The sequence below is a fragment of the Hemiscyllium ocellatum genome, chromosome 2 (assembly GCF_020745735.1).
Source record: "Hemiscyllium ocellatum isolate sHemOce1 chromosome 2, sHemOce1.pat.X.cur, whole genome shotgun sequence".
Taxonomy (NCBI): domain Eukaryota; kingdom Metazoa; phylum Chordata; class Chondrichthyes; order Orectolobiformes; family Hemiscylliidae; genus Hemiscyllium; species Hemiscyllium ocellatum.
The window spans coordinates 123,072,967-123,088,592 of NC_083402.1; the positions used below are offsets into that span (position 1 = coordinate 123,072,967).

At 41.2% G+C, this 15,626-nt stretch overlaps 1 protein-coding gene across 1 annotated transcript in view; it reads right to left on the reverse strand.

Moving 5' to 3' along the window:
* pgm5 (phosphoglucomutase 5) overlaps positions 1-15,626 on the reverse strand; it is a 179,962-nt gene that overhangs the window by 47,575 nt on the left and 116,761 nt on the right. The window lies entirely within an intron of this gene.

The window sequence follows — 15,626 nt, forward strand, 5'->3', positions numbered from 1 at the left end:
TTTTTCAACTAAACCCATGCCTTTCATGTGTCCTTCATTCCCCCAATTAACGCCCATACTTCTTCCATTCACCCCCCCCCACTCCACCATTCCCTTCCATGCTCCCACTTCATCCTCTATATTTTTTCACCAGTATCCACAATAGGCAAATCTCAGGATCCCTTTGAAACAGATGTTAACAAAAATAAACCTCTAACAATCTAAGTTCATTCAAAGTCACTACACTGAAAAAATTCTTATTTAAGAAGGCAATAAAAAAACCCTTGTTTGGTCAATCTGTTGTAAAAAGAAACAAACATCTAGATCAGTAACTACAGCAAAGACTATTCTTTTAATAAACTCTAGCAACTGTTTGTCAAAATGTTTCATTCTGGATCTTTTGATACCCAACCAAGCATTCATAATGCACTCAACTATCACTCCACAAGTTCTCAGGCAGTGTTTTCTTCAGTTTTGGATGGATAAGAACATGCTTATTAATGTGAAACTGGCTGTAATTTATCTTAGGCTTGTACAATACTGGTCAACCTATATATGTAGGATAGAGTCTTATAATGTTGCAGTTGAAAACACATCTAAATTGTAATACAGCATCCAACCACAACAACAGAAAGTACTTTTTTTTACTGCAGAGCCTGTCAAATGAAAGAGTTTTTGTTTTGTTTTCCCACTTGAGTGTTGGACTGAAGTGTCGATTTTCATGCTATACAACTCAATGGCTCTCTGACTGGGATTTCCTATGTGTTTTGCACATGCTCAGAACCACATCGACTAAAAGAAGGGAATGGACTACACTAAAATTATGGGGATGTGTGAACTGCTCATCCCTTGCAATGGAGTTGGCAAGTCATGGAGTGTTGTGTGAAGGACTACTGTCCACACTGTCATCTCACACTGGAAAAAATTGTCAGAAAGAGGAATAAGGGCAAGAATTCTGGAATCTAGTGCCTGTAAACCAATGTTGCTCTAACTCTGCAAACATCCGGGCCAATAAGTATGGTAAGATGATGTTCTATCTGATTCCATGCTCCATAGGACTAGGGCCAGGTTCTCTCTTTTTTAAACAAAGTGATGTTTGCACTAACAGTTACAATGGCAGCAACAGTTTAAATTCTCCATAGCTGTAACATTAAGCATACTATGAAACAAGAATTTGCAAGCTAAGGTTAACAAACCTGTACATTTATCGTACTGGCTAATAAATTAGCACTACCATGTTATAGATGCATGGCTGACGCAGACTCTCTCCACTGTGTATATATTGTTGTACTACGTTCAGTTCTGGACTAGCCTTGGAGAGAGTGTAGTGCAAGTTCACCAGACTGTTACCAGAGCTACAAGAATTATGATAATAGGTTGCTTAGACTAAGGTTACTTTGTATTGAACAGAGAAGATTAAGGGGTGCTCTAACTGAGGTGTATAAGAATATTAGGAGAAAGTGAGGACTGCAGATGCTGAAGATCAGAGTCGAGAGTGTGATGCTGGAAAAGCACAGCAGATCAGGCAGCACCCGAGGAGCAGGAGAATTGACGTTTCGAGCATATGCCCATCATCAGGAATGAGGTGGCTTATGTCCGGAATGTCGATTCTCCTGCTCCTTGGAAGCCTCATTCCTGATGAAGGGCTTATCCCCGAAATGTCGATTCTCCTAATCCTCGAATGCTGCCTGATCTGCTGTGCTTTTCCAGCACCACACTCTTGAATCTGTATAAGAAGGTTGAAAGATTTGGTCGGCTAGATAAAGAAAGATATTTCTTCGAGTGGGGGAATCCAGTGCAAGAGGGCAGAACCTCAACATTTGAGCCAGGCTATTTGGGGAAGTATCAGGAAGAACATCTTCACATTAAAGATAGTGGAGGTCTGAAACTCTTTTTCCCTAAAAACGTTGTTGAAGCAAGGGATCAGTGGAAAATGAAACTGACAGATTTTTAGAGGGCAATGTGATTATAGTTTCTGGATCCAAGATAGAGTTAAGATGCAGATTAGCCATGACCAAACTGAATGGAAGAACTGATTAAAAAGGTTGAAAGACTTCTTCTGCTCCTTGGTGTGCACCCCTCTAGAAGCATGGAATTGGTATCCCTTTTCTTTATTTTGCTATCACAGAGATATTATTCAAGGAAACATCTCTTTATCTGCACCAAATGTATCTGGGATTGGAAATTCTGGTGATGAATACTCTGCTCAATAAAAGGGATTTTCCACTGTGACATTTCCAGGGTGCACAGTCATGATGCTTCTCATAGTTTGAATCATTCTTTCCAGGAGGCCTTTATTCCCTGCGCTGTTGTCAGAAGTCTGTCTTTGAAAGTTTTGTGATGAATACAACTCAGATTATCCTGAGGAGCCCAAATTCTAACATCCCATTCATAGGGTCATAGAGATGTACAGCATGGAAACAGACACTCGGTCCAACCCGTCCGTACTGACCAGATATTCCAACCCAATCTAGTCCCACCTGCCAGCACCTGGCTCTAATTCCTCCAAACCCTTCCTATTCATATACCCATCCGAATGCTTCTTAAATGTTGCAATTGTACCAGCCTCCACCACATCCTCTGGCAGCTCATTCCATACACGTACCACCTTCTGTGTAAATAAATTGCCCCGGAGGTCTCTTTTATATCTTTTCCCTCTCATCCTAAACCTATGCCCTCTAGTTCTGTACTCCCCAAATCCAGGGAAAAGACTTTGTCCATTTACCCTATCCATGCCCCTCATAATTTTGTAAACCTCTATAAGGTCACCCCTTAGCCTCCGACGCTCCAGGGAAAACAGCCCCAGCCTGTTCAGTCTTTCCCTATAGCTCAAATCATCCAACCCTGGCAACATCCTTGTAAATTTTTTCTGAACATTTTCAAGTTTCACAACATCTTTCCGAGAGGAAGGAGGCCAGAATTGCATGCAATATTCCAACAGTGACCTAATCAATTTCCTGTACAGCCGCAACATGACCTCCCAACTCCTGTACTCAACACTCTGACCAATAAAAGAAAGCATACCAAACGCCTTCTTCACTATCCGATCTACCTACGACTCCACTTTCAAGGAGCTATGAACCTGTAATCCAAGGTCTCTTTGTTCAGCAACACTCCCTAGGACCTTACCATTAAGTGTATAAGTCCTGCTAAGATTTGTTTTCCCAAAATGCAGCACCTCACATCTATCTGAATTAAACTCCATCTGCCACTTCTTTTTCCATTGGCCCATCTGGTCCAGATCCTGTTGTAATCTGAGGTAACCCTCTTCGCTGTCCACGACACCTCCAATTTTGGTGGCATCTGCAAACTTACTAACTGGACCTCTTATGCTTGCATCCAAATCATTTATGTAAATGACAAAAAGTTGAGGATCCAGCACCGATGCTTGTGGCACTCCACTGGTCACAGGCCTCCAGTCTGAAAAACAACCCTCCCCCACCCCCCTCTGTCTTCTACCTTTGAGCCAGTTCTGTATCCAAATGGCTAGTTTTCCCTGTATTCCCTGAGATCTAATCTTGCTAATCAGTCTCCCATGGGGAACCTTGTCGAACGCCTCACTGAAGTCCCCATAGATCACACCTACTGCTCTGCCCTCATCAATTCTCTGTATTACTTCCTCAAAAAACTTAATCAAGTTTGTGAGACATGATTTCCCATGCACAAAGCCATGTTGACTATCCCTAATCAGTCCTTGCCTTTCCAAATACATATACATCCTGTCCCTCGGGATTCCCTCCAACAACTTGCCCACCACCGATGTCAGGCTCACCGGTCTATAGTTCCCTGGCTTGTCCTCACCACCTTTCTTAAACAATGGCACCATGTTAGCCAACCTCCAATCTTCTGACACCTCACCTGTGACTATCAATGATACAAATATCTCAGCAAGAGCCCCAGCAATCACTTCTCGAGCTTCCCACAGAGCCCTACGGTATTCCTGATCAGCTCCTGGGGATTTATCCATCTTTACCCATTTCAAGACATCCAGCACTTCCTCCTCTGTAATATGGATATTTTGCAAGATGTCACCATCTACTTCCCTACAGTCTATATCTTCCATATCCTTTTCTACAGTATATTTTGGTGCAAAATACTCATTTAGGATCTCCCCCATTTTTAGCAGCTCCACATAAAGGCCACCTTGCTGATCTTTTTTTTTTGTAGATATTTTTATTGAAATTTAACATTTTTGCAAATTTACAAAAATAAACAAAACTCTCAAATACAAACATTGATGTACAATTAAATCATATATACAATAGTCATAATTTAACAAAGAAAAGAGAAAGAAAGAAAACAAAAAAGAAAAAAAGAAACAAAAAAGAAAGAAAAAAAAAACTCAACTTTCTACTAATCTAACCTATAACTAACCAGAGTGTATACCTAAGTCTCTTACATGCTCGGAATGTAAAAACATCAAATATAATAAAACCCGTATTCGCGCAGGATTCCTCTCCCAAGGGGCCCCGGAGCAGCCCGGTCTGAAATCTTCACTAAATAAAAGCCCTTGTTAGGATAGCCGAAATATCTGCATTTATATAATTCAAAAAGGGCTGCCATATTTTATAAAATAATTCAGTCTTTTGGTGCACCATATTTGTGAGGAAGTCAAGGGGGATATATTCCATAATTAATCTGTGCCAATTTGAAAGTCCAGGGGGGCCCTCAGCCACCCAGTTCACCAAAATATTTTTCCTTGCACAGAAAGAGAGAATAGAAAATAGTCTCTTCCCATGCATATCCAGAGATGAGAGGTTCGAAAAGCCCAAAAGGAGAGATACAGGGTCCACCCTAATTTCCGTTCCTAAAATTTCTGTCAGGGTATTTGCCACTTTAGTCCAGTATCTGCGGATTTTCTGACAAGTCCACAGACAATGTACAAGAGTACCCACCTCTATTTTGCATTTAGGACACATTGGAGATGCTCCTGCCTTAAATTTTGCCAGTCGAGCCGGAGCTATATGGGCCCTATGAAGTATCTTTAGTTGGATAGCCTGAGTTCTGTTACAGATAGCAATTCTTCTAGCATTTTCCCAAATGTCATTCCACATATCCTCAGAGATTTCTAGCCCCAAGTCCTGCTCCCATGTTTTAAGCAGGTCATCCATGTCTCCTGAGACTCCATCATGTAGCAAATGGTATATAGTACTAACGGAGGATGCCCCCGCTGGTCGTAAGACATTACGTTCTCTGTCTGATTTATAAAGACTATCTATTAATGTAGTCTTCCTCTGTATATAATCTCGAACTTGGAAGTATCGAAAGAGATCCCCATTAGGTATTCCGAATTTCAGACGCAGCTGCTCAAAGGACATCAGGATCCCATCTTTAAATAGGTCCCCTAAGCATGAGATGCCCCTGGATCTCCAGAGTTTAAAGGTGGCATCTGTAATCCCCGGTTGGAATCCCCATGCGCCTACTATTGGTGCATGGGGGATGTTTTATGTGAGTTACCCTCATTTTGCCGTATTATATTCCAGGCCTTAATTGTGTTTAATATTATGGGATTTTTACAGTGGTCTGTAATGATTTTCCTCTTATCTGAAAATAAAAGGTTAATAAGTGGGTATTTTACTTGGGAGGCTTCGATATCCAGCCAAATTGATTGTGGATCAGATGAAACCCAATCAGCTATGTAACTTAGTAGGGAGCTTAACTGATATTTCCTAAAGTCTGGGAAGTCCAGTCCTCCCCTTGCCTGTGGAAGCTGTAGCTTCTTCAGCTTAATAAGGGGCCGTCTATGGTTCCAAATAAAGGAGCCCAACCAGCCATATAATTTACGTAGGGCTAGCCTTGGCAGCATCAGCGGGAGCATTCTCATAGGATATAAGAGACGGGGCAGAACATTCATTTTAATTAATGCTATTCTCCCTAGCCAGGAAATCGGAAGGTCTCTCCATCGCTGGAGGTCCTGCCTTATCCTTTCCATTAATTGTACAAAATTAGCCCTATACAGCTGATCAAATACTGGCGTGATAAAAATACCTAAATATAAGAAGCCCTCCAGGGACCAACGGAAGGGAAAAGGGGATCCGTCCATTAAGTGGGGTATCATAGCCAGACCACCCATTGGCATGGCTTCCGATTTTGAAAAATTAATTTTATAGCCTGAGAATGCACTAAATGTATTAATAACTTGAATTAGACGAGGCACTGACATTAAAAGATTACTGAGGAATAAGAGAACGTCATCTGCATAGAGGGTAATTTTGTGTTTACCTGTACCAATCCTCGGGGCCGTTATATTAGGATCAGTCCGGATGGCTTCTGCTAATGGTTCGATTATCAGTGTAAACAACAATGGTGAGAGAGGACATCCTTGACGGCAGCCCCTACCCACACTGAAGCCATCCGATCTTAACCCATTAGTAATAACAGCTGCTTTGGGGTCATTATACAATGTTGAAACCCATTTGGTAAACACCTGTCCAACGCCAAACCTTTCTAATGTGTAAAATAAATATGACCATTCAACCCTATCAAATGCCTTTTCCGCATCCAATGAAATTACTACTCCTGGTATCTTTCCCTGATGACAGGCTTGGATCATATTCAAGACCCTTCTGATATTATTGGATGATCTGCGGCCCTTAATAAATCCCGTCTGGTCCTCCTTTATAATATATGGCAGTACCCTTTCTAGTCTTAGTGCTAACATTTTTGAGAGAATTTTAAAGTCTACATTTAGTAAGGATATTGGTCTGTAAGATGCACAATCTTCTGGGTCTTTTCCTTTTTTGAGGATAAGAGAAATATTTGCTTCTTTCAGCGTGGGCGGGAGACAGACCTGACTATGCGCAAAATTATACATATCCATAAGTGGGTCAACCAATATTCCTGTAAATTCTTTATAGAATTCAGCTTGAAAACCATCCGGGCCCGGTGCTTTTCCGCTCTGAAGTTGCCTAATTGCCTCAAGTATTTCTTGGACTGTTAAAGGGGTATTTAGGGCCGACACCTGTTCTGGAGTCAGGCCCGGGAAGGTCAAATTTTTAAAAAATGACTGCATCCTCCTAATCCTATCTTCACAATCCTGCGATCTATATAGTTCAGAATAAAATTCTTTAAAGGTCGCATTGATCTTTTTATGATCATGAGTCAGGGTACCTGTACTTTCCTTGATGGTCGGAATAGTTTGAGGGGCTTTCTTTTTCTTTGCAAGAAATGCTAAGTATCTACCCGGTTTGTCGCCATATTCATATAATCTTTGTTTCGCAAATAATATTTCCCTTTTAGCCGTTTGAGTAAGCGCGGTGTTTAAAGCTGTCCTAAGAGCTGTAATCCTCTGCAATTTTGTGATAGAAGGTCTATCAGCGTATGCTGTTTCGGCTGCTTTTAGGCGAGCTTCGAGCAGACGCTGTTGCTCTCCCTTCATTTTCCTCTGGGTCGCTGAATAGGAGATGATCAAACCTCGTGCATAAGCTTTGATGGTCTCCCACATCATTGACGGATTGCTAGCCGTACCAGTATTAATTTCTAAAAAAGTTTTAAGTTCTTGGGAGAAGTATTTTAAAAATTTGCTATCTTTTATCAGGAAGGGGTCCATACGCCAATGCCGAGCAGATGTCCCATTGTTCTTTACCTTAGTTTCCATGTATACAGTGGCATGGTCAGAGATCGCTATAGTACCTATTTTACAGGTTGCTATAGAGTTTAGAAAAATCGATGGGGCAAAAAACATATCAATTCTTGTGTGACATTTATGTGGATTAGAGTAGAAAGAAAAATCTCTACCCTGTGAATGGAGACATCTCCATACATCTACCAATCCTAATTCTTTATTCAGGTCCGCCAGTTGTCTAGATCTGGGAGATACTCCAGCGGCACTCTTGGGAATCCTGTCTATTTCCGGATCCATAATACAATTAAAGTCTCCCCCTATAATTGTATGACGGGCACCAAAGGCCATCAGTTTTGAAAAAGCTTCCGTTATGAATTTAAAGGGGTGTGCCGGGGGGCAGTATACATTTAAGATCCCATATTCCTCTCCATTTATGAGGGCTTTAATCAAAATATATCGTCCAGATTCGTCTTTTATCTGATTTAGAATTTTCAAAGGGAAGTTCTTCCGGACAAGGATAACGACTCCCCTGCTTTTTGAATTAAAAGAGGAAAAAAAGGCCTGATCAAATCCGCCCTGTCGTAATTTTAAGTGTTCTTTATCCGACAGGTGTGTCTCCTGTAGGAGAGCTATATCAACTCTCTCCTTCTTAAGATTTGATAATATTTTCTTCCTTTTAACTGGCGAATTACTCCCCCTGACATTCCAGGTGCACCACGTAACCGACTGTTCAGCCATAATCATCTGGACAGATCTGAGACCCCTCGGGAGGGGAAACCCTATCTAGAACATCCCGAGCATGGAGCATACAAGATTTACAAAAGTAAAGACTCTCTGATACACTCAAAACAATATAACAAAAAACTCTTTCTAAGTATAAAAAATATAAAACATTCCGAATTGGAGATTTTCTCCCTTGTTCCCAGGGAGCGTCACTTCCTCTCCCACAGTCCATCTTACCCTCTTCCAACCAGTGCCCCACCCTTGACCCAGGTGTTCCTCAATAAAATGAGGAGAATTCAAATATAATATAAAGCTAGAGTTAACAGTGAACACCCCACACCCACCCACACCCATATCTAAATATATTTGGGAATATTAATACCATATATAACTATAAGATTACAATCTCAACATGTAATACTTAAATATAATACCACAAAATAACAGGGGAAAGAAAAACAACCCCGCTCCTAAAAACAGAAGTAAAATAGAATAAGGTAACCACCTCTCCCCATCAACATTAACCAAACGCCCCAGCATATATATATATATATATATATATACATACACACATAGGGGGAAAGATAAGAAAAGATGAAGGGATGTAAACCAAAATAATGGGAAAGGCAGACCAGCGTCCACAATCTCTTACAGTTTATTTAAGAGAGTCCAAGAATTCCTTAGCCTTCTCCGGTGATCCGAAGTTATATATGGATCCTTCGTGGCTAAAGCGTAGCGTCGCTGGATATCGTAAGGAGTACTGGATATTTAAGTCCCTTAAACGCTTCTTCGCCTCATCGAATGCCTTCCTCTTTCGGACCAAAGCTGGGGAGAAGTCCTGGAACAGCATGATCCTGGATCCTTTGTGGGTCATAGCTTGGGGATCTTTTCCCAGATTTCTTGAGGCTTCCAGGAGCATCTGCCTCTCCCTATAGCTCTGCAGCTGGAACAGGACCGGGCGTGGGCGCTGGGTTGAGCCGGGCCCACGTACTGTGACCCGGTAGGCCCATTCTACCCTTACCTGGCCTGATCCATTATGCAGATTTAAAAGTTGTGGCAGCCAATGCTCGAAGAATGCTGTCAGCTGACCTCCCTCTTCCTGCTCGGGCAGGCCCAACAACCGAATATTTTTTCTACGACATCGATTTTCGAGGTCATCAATGTGGTTTTCTAGGTTCTGGACTCGATTCTCGAGAAAACGGATATGGTCGGCTGTTGATTTTATCCCAGTCTCTGAGGCTGCGGCCTTCGACTCCACCTCTCTGACTCGGCACTCCAATTCCTGAATGTCTCTGCCCTGCTTCTGCAGCTCGGCTGATAGTGCTTCTCTGCTCTGCCGAGACTCATCGATAAAAGCATCAAACTTCGCCTCCCACCTGGCAAACATCTCCTCAAAGCTCATCTTCATTGGTAAATCTCCTGAAGCAGCTGAAGACACCTTTGTTGCAGCTGAAGAGGGAGAGGGTGGGGGAGGGGTCCCTGCTTTCTTAGAGCCGCCTGTTCCCTTCCCTTTACTTATTTTCCAGCTAGTATTAGACTATTTAAATGTACTAATAGGTAACTATTTAAGGTTAACAACTATTATAAATGGTTTAGTGAGTGTGGTGGGGGTGGATAGCCCACTTTTCCCAAGTTTTGGGTAGAGCACTGTGGACTCAGTCTTGCTGGGTCGCCGCCATCTTGGATCCCCCCCACCTTGCTGATCTTTGAGGGGCCCTATTCTCTCTCTAGTTACTCTTTTGTCCTTAATGCATTTGTAAAAAGTCTTTGGATTCTCCTTAATTCTATTTGTCAAAGCTAATTCATATCCACTCTTGCCTTCCTGATTTCCTTCTTAAGTATACTCCTACTTCCTTTATACTCTTCTAAAGATTCATTTGATCTATCTGTCTATACTTTACATATGCTTCCCTCTTTTTCTTAACCAAACCCTCAATTTCTTTAGTCATCCAGCAATCCCTGTACCTACCAGCCTTCCCTTTCTCTAGATTCTCGTTATCTCATTTCTGAAGTCTTCCCATTTTCCAGCCGTCCCTTTACCTGCGAACATTTGCCCCCAATCAGCTTTTGAAAGTTCTTGCCTAATACCATTAAAATTGGTCTTTCTCCAATTTAGAACTTCAACTTTTAGATCTGGTCTATTGTTTTCCATCATTATTTTAAAACTAATAGAATTATGGTCACTGGCCCCAAAGTGCTCCCCCACTGACACTTCAGTCAGCTGCCCTGCCTTATTTCCCAAGAGTAGGTCAAGTTTTACACCTTCTCTAGTAGATACATCCACATACTGACTCAGAAAATTGTCTTGTACACACTCAACAAATTCCTCTCCATCCAAACCCTTAACACTATGGCAGTCCCAGTCTATGTTTGAAAAGTTAAAATCCCCTACCATAACCACCCTATTATTCTTGCAGATAGCTGAGATCTCCTTACAAGTTTCCTCTGACTGTTGAGGGGTCTATAATACAATCCCAGTGAGGTGATCATCCCTTTCTTATTTCTCAGTTCCACTCAAATAACTTCCCTGGATGTAATTCCGGGAATATCCTCCCTCAGCACAGCTGTAATGCTATCCCTTATCAAAAATGCAACCCGCCCTCCTCTCTTGCCTCCCTTTCTATCCTTCCTGTAGCATTTGTGTCCTGGAACATTAAGCTGCCAGTCCTGCACATCCCTGAGCCATGTTTCTGTAATTGCTATGATATCCCAGTCCCATGTTTCTAACCATGCCCTGAGTTCATCTGCCTTCCCTGATTGGCCCCTAGCATTGAAATAAATGCAGTTTAATTTATTAATCCTACCGTGTCCCTGCCTGCCCTGACTGTTTGACTCACTTCTGTTCTCAACTGTACCAGTCTCAGATTGATCTCTTTCCTCACTATCTCCTTGGAACAGGATGAGGCTATAAATTTGCCATTAAGTACCCACTTGTGTGTCTCAATTCCTAAATTTGTGGATAATGTCAAATTGGGAGGGCATGGTCAAGACTGAGGAGGATTCCAACAAATTATGTGAATCTGCATATAGTTGGCAAATTAATTCCAACACACTAATGTGTGAGGGATTGCATTTTGATGCAAAAATGAGGAATTCATAGACTACTTGGAAAATCAGAGTCTTAATGGAACAGAATGGTGAGGAGATTTATGAGTACAAGTACACAGATCATTGAAACAAGCAACACTAGTTAAAAGGCCAGTAAAAGAAATATTGCCGAAGTGTGATTTCTAGAGGGATTAAATTGAAAAATAGAGAAATAAGTGCTAAATCTTTATTGCACTGTATTGGAGTTCTGTGTCATCTGTTTTGAACTCCATATTACAAAAAGAGTACAAAGGCACTGGAGAGTAACTCATCTCTGGACTCTCCAAAGCTAGTCCAACATCTAGAAGCCACAACTCATGAACTTTCAACACTTGCCTGGATGAGCACAGCTTCAGCAAAACTCATCTGGGACAAAGCAGCTCACTTGGTTGGCAATCCATCCACCACCATCAACATTCACTCCCTCCACCATCATACACTTTGTAACAGCAAGAAATACTAATGTTGCTTCCCATTGTGGAAGAGATTGGAATTTGCAGAGACGTAGTTTTTACAATAAAGGTGTCTCCAATTTAAAAGGGAAACTGAGGATAACTTTTTTTCCCTCAGACGGAACTTGCTTTCTCAGAAAGCACTGGAGGCAGGGTTATTTGAGAAACTTTAAGGCAGTGGTGGATAGATTCTTGGCTTACAAGGGAGTCAGTGGCTGGCAGTGGTAAGCAGGAATGTGAAATTGAGGTCACAATCAGATCAGCCATGAACTTATCGAATGACAGAAAAAGCTAGACGGGTCAAATGGCCTAATCATGCTCCTACATTTTATATTTGCATGCATAAGTATAAAATGCATTGCAGCAACTCACCAAGCCCATTTGACAGTGACTTTCAAACATGAGGTCTGTACCCCCTGGATGGAAAGGGGAGTAGATGCATGGGAACAACACCACCTGCAAGTTCCTCTCCAAGCCACACACCATCCTGACTTGTAAATATATTACCAGTCCTTCACTGTTGCTGGGTCAAAATCATAGAAACCCCTTTCCTAATAACACAGTGGCAATCCACATGGTTGCATTGTTTAAAAAAGGAAGCTCAGCACTAATCTTTCAACCACAAATAGGGATGGGCAAAATTTGCTGGGCTGGCCACTAATGCCCATATTCCATGAAAGAGTAAAAAAAAAGAAAATGGTAGCCATGATTTCAGCCACACTAAACTCTGGAATTCCCCACTAAACTTCTCCAGCTCTTTCAATTCCTTCAAGGCACACCCTATAACTGACTTCTTGACCTAACGTTTCAACACCTGTCCTGAATATCTCATTATGTATCTTGGTATCAAATTTTGCCTGATGACGCTTTTGTGTAGCACTGTGTGAAGAAAGGTCATTGAAGGGGACAGCCTCAAAGAAGAAAAATACTTGCAAACCTTCCCCTGAATCCGGAAACAAAATTGAACAATGTACCCATCACTACTCAACCATATTGAGCGACATTCATAGAGGATCTATGCATCTGATCACTCCTTTGTCTCTCTTCATCCATAATTCTGACTAAATAATTCTGAACATGAAGTGAACAAAACTTAAATCCATCACTAAGTTAAAGTAATACTAAAATTTTTCTTTCCTAACTGTATATACATCTGGAATACTCTGTGCAGGTTTAATCTCCAAACCTAATGGGGGACATATTTGCTGTAGAGAGAGTGAATGATCAGTAGATTTGTTCACTGGCATTAACCCCTTGTGAGGAGACACAGAGTATACTACGACCATATTCCTTGCTGTACAGAAGAATGAAAGATGACCTCAGTAAAATATTATATTTTTAAGATGCTGTATACAGAGTAGATGCTGTGAAAATATTTCTGCTGGTAGGGGAATCCAGAACATGGAGTCATTGTCATAGAATAAGAAGTTTGTCATTTTACACTGAGATGAGAAGAAATACTCAAAGGGTGGTGAATCATTGGAGTTCTCCACCTCACATAACAATGGATGCTCAGTCATTGAGGATACACAAGACATAGTTTGACTGATTTTTGGGTACCACACAAATTAAGGATAATGTGGGAAGGTGAAGTTGAGGTAGAAAATCAACCAAGATCTAACTTTATTGGTGCTGTATGTTCAAAAAGTCAAATGGCCTACTCCAACTCCTTTTTTCTCCTGGGCTTAGGTTCATATCATTAACTATAAATTGAATGCAATACTTACATATCAGGTTAAACCATTGTGGGAGGAAATTGAGGAAATGTGAGGCCCTTTCTAACTTGAGATGGTATAGAGGAATGTATTATTTTATCTCCCCATAAATCAAAAAAAAGAAGTGAAATAGTCCACCCAGGTTCCTGCCTCAAAGGGAATAAGAACCAAAATCTGTTTCTCTTTATTTTGCTTAGATCTCCTTTGGAAAATCAGGAATGTCATCTCTGGATTTAATCTAAGCAGAGGGTTCTAATAGAGAGAGTGACAAATTAAATACAGCAAGATAATTTCTATTTGACTATGAATTGGAATTATAGTTTTAAAAGATGGAACACAATGTCTTAATTTTCTCTAAACTGTTATCTTTGTCCCCCATTCTCATTCTTCTAGACAGTCAATGAGGTAAAGAAACCTTGACCACAGCATACAAAGGTAATCATTCTCTTGTAACAACAGATGGAAACTGGAGCTGGAAGTAGTGGAGTGTGTGTGTTTGAGAGAGAGGGTGGGGTGGGGGAGAGAGAGAGAGAGAGAGAAAAAAAGAAAGGTTGTACAGAAATGCAGGTTGTTTCTTTCTTTCTTTCCTACAGCCACAGAAACCTAGCTGACCACTTCAGCACCAACACAGCATAGACCTGCTCCTGTCGCATAGATCTGCCTCAGCTTCCTTTGGACAGAATCTACATGCTTGAATGAAAATGTCAGATGGCTTACAGTAAAACGTTTTTTTTCAAACTAGGGAGCAAATGTAACAATTATTTAGTAATAGTATGTGTATCATGAAATGCTACAACATAGAAGGATGCCATCCATTCCACTGTACCTAGTCTAGCCCCTTTGAAAGAGCTGTTTTGTTAACCTCATTCTCCTGTGCTCAGTACATTGCACTGCAAATGTCCCTTTTCAGATATTTATGAAATTTCACTTTTGAAGGAGATTGAGTCCATTATACTTTCAGACCATGCTGTCCAGTTCATCATAGTTCTCTGCACAAACATATTCTTCTCATCTGCTCAGTAGTGCTTTTGCCAATTCCTTAAATCAATGTCCTTGGAATGCTGATCCTTCTTCCAATGATTTTCAACATCACACTCATACCTTTACTGAACTTTGTCAGCTGTAAAGAAAACAATCTTATTCCTTCTAGCATCTCCTTGAAACTGAAGTTCCTCAACTCTTGAACCTTGTCTGCAGCCTTTTTAAAGGTTTGACATCCCCCTGAAGTGTTTTGCCTCAAATTGAACACAGTACTCCAGCAAGGGGGCTGGGTGGGGGAGGGGGAATGTGAGCGGGGGAGACCAGAGACTTGCTTCAATTTAACATTACTTCTTTGATTTCATACCTTCGACCTCATGACCCTTACAATATTTATTAATCCTGTCTATTCACACTGAGACAGCTTTGCCTAATGAACTGCAGCTAAAACTGAGACATGATTTAACTGTGTTTATTGCAGTATAAAAGTTTGCCTTGTCTTTTGCCAGGACTGTTAATCCCGGTCCATGAAAAGTGTGCATTCAAATGTCAAGCTGCGATAGTCATGCTCTTCATTATATTTTAGGTTAGGCCTGCTTAACGTTGTTTGGTGAAGGAAACTAGCACAAAAACTCAGTTAAACAGAGTTTTTTAAGGCAAGTGCTGATATAAGATGCTAATCAGAAAATGAATCATATTTTGAATAGTAGGGAGGTTAAAGTGAAATAGATATTCATTCAAGCAGCTTTTCATTTAAAAACAGGAACTTGTGGGTGGCATGGTGGCACAGTGGTTAGCACTGATGCCTCACGGAGACCCGGGTTCAATTCCCGCCTCAGGTGACTCTCTGTGTGGAGTTTGTACATTCTCCCCGTGTATGCGTGAGTTTCCTCCGGGTGCTCCGGTTTCCTCCCACAGTCCAAAAATGTGCAGGTTAAGTGAATTGGCCATGCTAAATTGCCCATAGTGTTAGGTGAAAGGGTAAATGTAGGGGAATGGGTCTGGGTGAGTTACGTTTCGGCGGGTCGGTGTGGACTCGTTGGGCCGAAGGGCCTGTTTCCACACCGTAAGTAATCTAATCTAATCCAATCTAATCATATAGTACATTTAACATGTAAAGTCTCTAAA